Consider the following 8,391-nt stretch of genomic DNA (forward strand, 5'->3'; position numbering starts at 1 on the left):
AGATAGAACAAATTACAAGGTAGAGCTTTTCTTTTGAAGGTTTAAAAAAAATAAAATAAAAAAATAAAAAAAGAAAAAATAAAATAAAATAAAATAAAATAATAAAATAAAAATGGGGGGTCGATCAAAAGGATCGTAAAAGGAGAGAAAGAGGACAAAAAAAGGGGGGTTTAAAAAAAAAAGGGTGGAGAGGAAAAAAATTGATCATAGGGATCGTTATCACAGAATGTCAATGAAGTGTAAAAGGGGGGACAGGTGAGTTTACCCGTGAAAGAAAAGCCTACGAAAAGACCACGTAACCTCGGTCATGAGTCACATGTTTATGTCTTTTTTTTTTTTTTTGCAAATAAGCAACTCCTCTGTATTAATTTTTACGGTTCATAGAATCATAGTCAAGGTGGCTTCGTCATTCATACGTGCCATCCTTGCACTTCACCCATCTTTTTTTTAAACATTCACTAGACAAACTTGCCTCTCACTCTCACTTTTTTCTCAGTGATACTTGAAGAAGTTGATGAGAGATTGCCAGAGAGGAAAGTGTTTGTCTCTAACGCCTTTCAGACGCGTCCCCAATACATTCTTTCGCCATAGCCACAAGTATGATAAAAATAGTCTTCCTTCCCGCTTGAAGGAAGGAGGCGTGACATATAACGATAGACTCGGCTGATAAACCGCACGTCCCACACGTGACACAGTCGTTCGACATAAGCCCACAGGTGGGAAATTGCTGGACACTGCCGATTGCGTGCAGAGGCGTTTCCGTCGCCTGCCCCATCTCGGCAGGTCGGCCCCGTTTTTCTCGAGCCATGCCTATAGAGCTTATCCCGAACGGGTACGCTTCTCGGTAGCACCGCCAGCCAGGGATCTCTGCGTTGTCCATAGGTCCCGGGCCGAAATCGTTTGAAACAGGCGGGTCGGTTTCCTCGTCGCCACGCCCAGGTTTGCCCCGAGCTCGTCGTCGTACCTCCCCTCCACTATCCCCTAGAATGCTTTGTTGTGATAGTAGATAGATAGATAGATAGATAGATAGATAGATGGAAGAAGATTGATAGATAGATAGAATAGATAATATAGATGATAGATAGATAGATAGATAGATAGATAGATAGATGATAGAAGATAGATAGATGATTAGATAGATAGATAGATAGATGATAAAGATAGATGGATAGATAGATGATGATAGATAGATAGATAGATAGATAGATAGATAGATAAATAGATAGATAGATAGATAGATAGACGGGGACAAACACAGAAAGAGTAGTGTGGAATGGGTGGAAGAGATACAAAGAGAGAAATATATTTTTGTTTCACACCTCCATGGTACAACCCACACACACTTCCTCCACCTCATTGCCACCACCACAACTACGAGCAATACCAACTACAAAACAATAATAGCAACCATAATAGCGACAACCTGTGACACAGTGAAGATCTGCAGCGGCCAGAGTCGGCAATAAAAAGAACAATGACCATAACAAGAACGAAAAGAACAAAGCAGGGTGCTATAACAACAATAAGTACAGGCGCTTTAAAAGTATAATAATAATAATAATAATAATATAATAATAATAGTAATATAATGATAATATATAATAATAATAATATAATGATAATAGTAATAATAATGATAATAATAATAATAATAATGATAATATAATAATAATAATAATAATAAGTAATATAGAAACAATGATCATAATAATAATAATAATAATAATAATAATAATAAAATAATAATAATAATATAATAATGATGATGTTGTGATAATAATAATAAGAAAACAACAAAAATAAAACAACAATAACAATCCTTTGTACTAAAGCCAAAAGGCCCGAAATTTTGGTGGGGTGCTGGAAAGTCGATTCTATCGACCCTAGTACACTTCTGCTACTTATTTTATTGAATCTGAAAGGATGGAAGGCAAAGTTGACTTCGGCGGAATTTGAACTCAGAACGTTAGAACGGACGAAATGCATATAAACATTTTGCCCTGTGTGATAACAATTCAATCAACTCGCTGCTTTAATAATAATAATGCTGAGACCCCCTTCGGTCATGACTGACCATGGTATTGCACCTAGAAAGTTACCCTCCCAGGCACAAGTCCGGGCAAGGTTGTTCATGGAAGACAAGTAGTCGCCGAAGCATACCGGTCTCCCCTCTTCACGCCACCAGTGTTATCCAAGGGAAAGGCAAACGCCGATACAACTTGGCACCTGTGATGTCGCAACTCATTTCTACAGCTGAGTGAACTGGAGCAATGTGAAATAAAGTATCTTGCTCAAGAACACAACACGCAGCCCGGTCCGGGATTCGAACTCACAACTTCACAATCGTAAGCTCGACGCTCTAACTACTGAGCCATGCGCCTTCACAATAATAATAATAATAATAATAATAATAATGATAATAATAATAATAATAATAATAATAATAATAATAATAATAATAATAATAATAATAATAATAATAATAATAATGATGATAATAATAATAGCAACAAAAAGAAGTGTACCATTGTTATCAAGTGAACGATATTTCAATATCTCGTTCACTTGAAAACAATGGCACTCTTCTTTTTTTGCTTCTATACTTTCTGGAGGAGTAACCTCAATCCTATAATTATAATTATTATTATTATTATTATTATTGAGTGAGAGAGCAGTGCATGCCATCAAAGTGACACTGGGGTACAGATATACGAAGCCTATATACCCATCATGACTACCCGTCTGATAAGGGTACACCAGGCACATGCATCACAACCATATGTGCGCGACATGGTGATCTCATATCAAGATAAACAGCACATGACCTTGCAGGTGGGGCCCAGTTAGAATTTTCTTCAGGTTGAGTAGCCCATCCCGCTCAAAAGGTCCCTAAATAAGGGTTGTTTAAGGATGTTGAAAGAACCACCCATGTTTCCAGAGGTGAATTATTCAAACCCCAAAGAATCCCTCTCAACACATGGCTATGATGCTCCCCCACTACTTCTGCTCGTGATCAGAGATGCACATATCGTCAGCCACTAAGGGACATGCTCTTATTATTATTATTATTATTATTATTATTATTATTATTATTATTATTATTATTATTATTATTATTATCATCATAACAATAACAGCAACAACAATCATTTCTACTATAGCCACTAGGTTTGAAATTTGTGTGGAAAAGACCAGTCGATTACATCGATCCAAATGTTTCATTTATACTTAATTTATTGGCCCCGAAAGGATGAAGAGCAAACTCGACCTCGGCGGAATTTGAATTATATATAAACAGCCGAAATTAAAATTCATAAGGACGGACGAAATGCTGCCAAGCATTTTGCTCGGCGTACTAATGAGTCTGCCTTAATAATAATAATAATAATAATAATAATAATAATATGGCAAGAAAAACCTCTCTATGGCAAATACCCAAAGAGAGCGAATAATGCAGATATCGACAAAGCCCTGACCCATCAATGGCTAATGGCCTCTGGCTTAAAATCTGAAACAGAGGGGTTTATCATAGCAGCTCAAGATCAATGCCTACCAACAGAAACTACCACGCCAACATATTAAAGAACGGCAGTAGCCCAACATGTCGTGTATGCCGACAACAATTGAAACCATTGACCATGTTGTCTCCAATGCAGTCTTCTAGCGCCTACAGAGTACCTCAGTAGGCATGATAGAGCTGCACAATATATTCACTGGGTAATTTGCAAAATCTGGATTTGCCCCATGAAAAAAACTGGTGGGAACACAATCCACCTCCTGTGCTTGAAAATGACCACATCTCACTCCTCTGGAACTTCACCATTCAACTGACAGGAAGATAGATGCAAATAGGCCAGACATTATATTGAAAGACTTCAGACAAAGAACATGCCTCCTCATTGATATGACTGTCCCAATCGATATAAACGTATCTGTCAGACCTACCAAAAACTGAGCAAATATAAAGATCTTGAAATAGAAATCAGCAAAATGTGGAAGCTGAAGACTAAAACAATACCTGTTGTCATAGGTGCCCTGGGAATGATAGCGAAAGGGACTGATTGCTACCTAACTCAGATACCAGGAAACCCCAAAATGGCAGAAATTCAAAAGATAGTGCTCATGGGAACTGCTCATATCCTACGCAAAATACTCTCTATGTAATCCCAAGGTTTAAAACAAACTTTTTCTTTTTTTTTATTTATTTATTTATTTATTATTATTTTTTTATGTATTAGACATTCACTAGTACAACACCAAAAAAAAAAAAAAAAAAACCAAATATATGGCACAGAACTTCCAACCTGTTGTCTCTTGAGGTCTCTGGGTGAGACTTGGAGCCAACTTGTACAGACATAAAGAAAAAGTCAAACATAGAATAATAATAATAATAATAATAATAATAATAATAATAATAATAATAATATAATAATAATAATAATAATAATAAATCCTACGCAGAACACTTTCCATACAATAACCATCAGAGCATCACAACAAATCACAGCACATACCCAAGGCACACAGAGCTGCGCTCGGTAGTGAAGTGAAATCACGCTATAAAAATAAAACTACTGGATAATAATAATAATAATAATAATAATAATAATAATAATAATAATAATAACACATCAGTGGACGAGAAGCTCAGGACCGAAAGCAGAGACTGAAGGTTTCATATTGGCGGTACAAGATCAAAAACTACCAGGCTATCATTCTTCAAAATGTTGTGACCCTAAATGCAGAGTTTGCGATAAATTTGATGAAACAGGATGACCTATGCTGACACCAAAAGAATACAAAAATCGCTACGATAGGGTAGGACAGTATTTACATTGGAAAATATGTAAACACTACAAAGTCAGCACTCCTGCTTACTAGTATGAACATCATCCTGAGCCAGTCCTTGAAGGTAAAAATGTCACTATCCTCTGGGAATTTTCTATCAACACCGACAGAACGATCCAGACTAATCGACCAGATATAGTCATTAAAGACAGAGAAGAAAATACTTATAGACTAATAGATGTAAATGTTCCCACCAATAAAAAATATATCTGTAAAGGAATTTGACAAATTAAGTAAATATAAGGACCTGGAAATTGAAATAAAAAGGATGTGGGATCTTAAAGCGAGAACTGTTCCTGTTATTGTGGGTGCCTTTGGTATAAGAAAGGGATGTCAGAAACATCGAGATAATATTCCAGGAGAACCATGTCTCAGAGAAATCCAAAAGATTGTGCTGACGAGTACTGCCCACATCCTTAGAAAAACCCTATCAACTTAAATGTATGGGCTGTATTAAATGAAGCTATTTCGCTACTGCCCCTGCCATTTGCCTTCACCAAGCTTTCTGTCATATTGTAACATCGCTTATCCTTCCTTTGCCCTGGGGCACTGGGTGTGTGTCGACGAGTGATTGTAATAAGCATGTAGATTAAACCTAAATCATTATAATAATTATCATTATAAAGAATAACGAAACAATGATAATAAACAATGACTCAAAATCAAAACGACATAGTATTCGCGTCTATTTTGATATACACACACACACACACACACGCACAAGCATACATGCACACACACATACATGTATACACACACAAACACATATACATGGTTTAGTATGAAGTTCGCATTGCAACCATGTGGTATGGAGTTCATTCCTGCACCATGGCAACTTGGGTATCTTCTACAACAGCTTCAAATCAACATACAACTGTGTGGAAGCCCACTAGTTATTCGAATATATATAGCCAAAATTGAGAGGTACAGCGTTCTATTCTCTGTAGCGGATGTTGGCAACTTTTTCTGTCTTCTTTGAGTATTTACCCATTCTTCTAAGCTGTTTTTACAGCTGTTCTGCATTCGAGAAATTCTTTTATTTTCTGTAGAATATATATATATATAAATAAAAGGTACTGGGTAAAGACCCCTTCAGTCATGAATGATCATAGGATTGCACCTAGGAAGTTACAAGTCCGAGATACAAGTCCGGGCAAGGCTGTTTATGGAAGACCAGCAGTCGCCCATGCATACCAGTCTCCCTCCTCCACGCCACTGATGTTATTTAACATAAAGACCGAGGCCGATACAGCCTCCCGCCAATGACGTTCCAGCTCATTTTTACAGGTGAGTGAACTAAAGCAACGTGAAATAAAATGTGTTGCTCAAGAACACAACACACCCCGGTCCAGGAATCGAACTCACCACTTCGTGATTGTGAGCTCGACGCTCTAAACACTGAGCCATGCATGTGTTTGTACGTGTGTGTGTGTGCGTGTGTATATATATATTCTTTCTTTTCTTTTCTTTTATCTGTTTCAGTTATTTGACTGTGGCCATGCTGGAGCACCGCCTTTAGTCGAACAAATCGATCCCAGTACGTATTCTTCGTAAGCCAAGTACTTATTCTATCGGTCTCTTTTGCTGAACCTCTAAGTTACGGGGACGTGAACACACCAGCGTCGGTTGTCAAGCGATGGTGGGGGACAAACACAGACACACACACACACACACACACACACACACACACACACACACACACACACATATATATATATATATATATATATATACGACGGGCTTCAATCAATTTCCGTCTACCAAATCCACTCACAAGGCTTTTGTTGGCCCGAGCCTATAGTTGAAGACACTTGTCAGAGGTGCCACGCAGACGGACTGAACCCGGAACCATGTGGTTGGTAAGATATAAATACGTGTGTGAATGTGTGTGTGCACGCTCGCGTGTCCCTGCATTTGAGTCACTTGACAACCAGTGTTAGTTTGTTTATATCTCCGTAACTTAGCGGTTCGGTAGAAGATACCGTAGATCAAGTACTGGATTTCGAAAAGTACTGGGGCTGATTTGTTCGATTAAACCCTCTAAGTTTGCACCCCATCATGGCTACAGAACAATGACTGTGAGTGTGTGTGTGTGTGTTGGCGTTTGTGTGAGCGTATGTCTGTGAATAAGTATGTATGTATGTATGTGTTTATGTATATATATATGTATATATATATATATATATATATATATAATATATATATATATATATATATATATATTATATATATATATATGTGTGTGTTGTGTGTGTGTGTGTGTGTGTTATGGAGGCGAGCTGGCAGCAACGTTAGCACACCGGGCGAAATGCTAAGCGGTATTTCGTCTGCCGTTACGTTCTGAGTTCAAATTCCGCCGAGGTCGAGTTTGCCTTTCATCCTTTCGGGGTCGATAAATTAAGTACCAGTTACGCACTGGGTCGATGTAATCGACTTAATCCCTTTGTCTGTCCTTGTTTGTCCTCTCTGTGTTTAGCCCCTTGTGGGTAGTAAAGAAATATATATATGTATTATGTGTGTGTGTGTATGTGTGTGTGTGTGTATGTGTGTTTTATTCGTACGTTATCCTGATTTCTAACTACGGTTTTAACGACTGAACTACAAACGCCACAACAAACACAACCGATACCAATAACAATAACGAACATAATAACACTACTACTACTACTACTACAACTACTACAACAAGAACAACAACAAAAACATTAATAATAATAAGAATTAGGATTAGGAAGAAGAAAAAGGAGGAGGAGGAGAGGAGGGGCCTGCAGAAATAATGCCAGTATGAACAGTCACATTCACCAATCACCCATACTTTAAATCGTCTCCCTAAAAAATCACTCGACAGCAACAACAATAAAGACGACGGCAAGAACAATTTCTATAAGAGATTACCATCAAAGACGTCTTTATAATCTGCTCCACCCACACGATTTCTTATTTACAAATACGCCATTTCTTATTTATGTGTGTATGCGCGCGCGCGTGTGTAAGCATTGTTAACAGAGTGTATATATGTATATATATATATGCTCCCACTACACACACACGCACTCATGTAATGTAAATATTGTGAGAATTTTGGTAACTGACACGGATGGACATGAAGACAACTATATATTTACAAACACAGATATTTTGAAATATATCTGTGTGTATATATATATATATATATATATGTGTGTGTGTGTGTGTGTGTGTGTGTGTGTGTGTGTGTGTGCGTGCGTGTGTGTCTGTGAGTGTGTGTGTGAATGTATATGTGTGTGTGTACGTATATTTATATACACATAAACACGCACCTTAATGTTTGTTTTCATGTACAGTTATATATAAAAACAGTCAACATTAATTGAAGGATCACTCAATGACATTCAAACGAGTATCGGGTTTTTTTGTACAAAAAAATAGGTCCACAGTAACTTCGAAGTTTCGGTTTAATTGCATGCATCATACACACAAACACACACACACACACACATTATGGCTGTGTGGTAAGTACCTTGCTTACGAACCACATGGTTCTGGGTTCAGTCCCACTGCTTG

The sequence above is a fragment of the Octopus sinensis genome, unplaced genomic scaffold (assembly GCF_006345805.1).
Source record: "Octopus sinensis unplaced genomic scaffold, ASM634580v1 Contig15282, whole genome shotgun sequence".
NCBI lineage: Eukaryota > Metazoa > Mollusca > Cephalopoda > Octopoda > Octopodidae > Octopus > Octopus sinensis.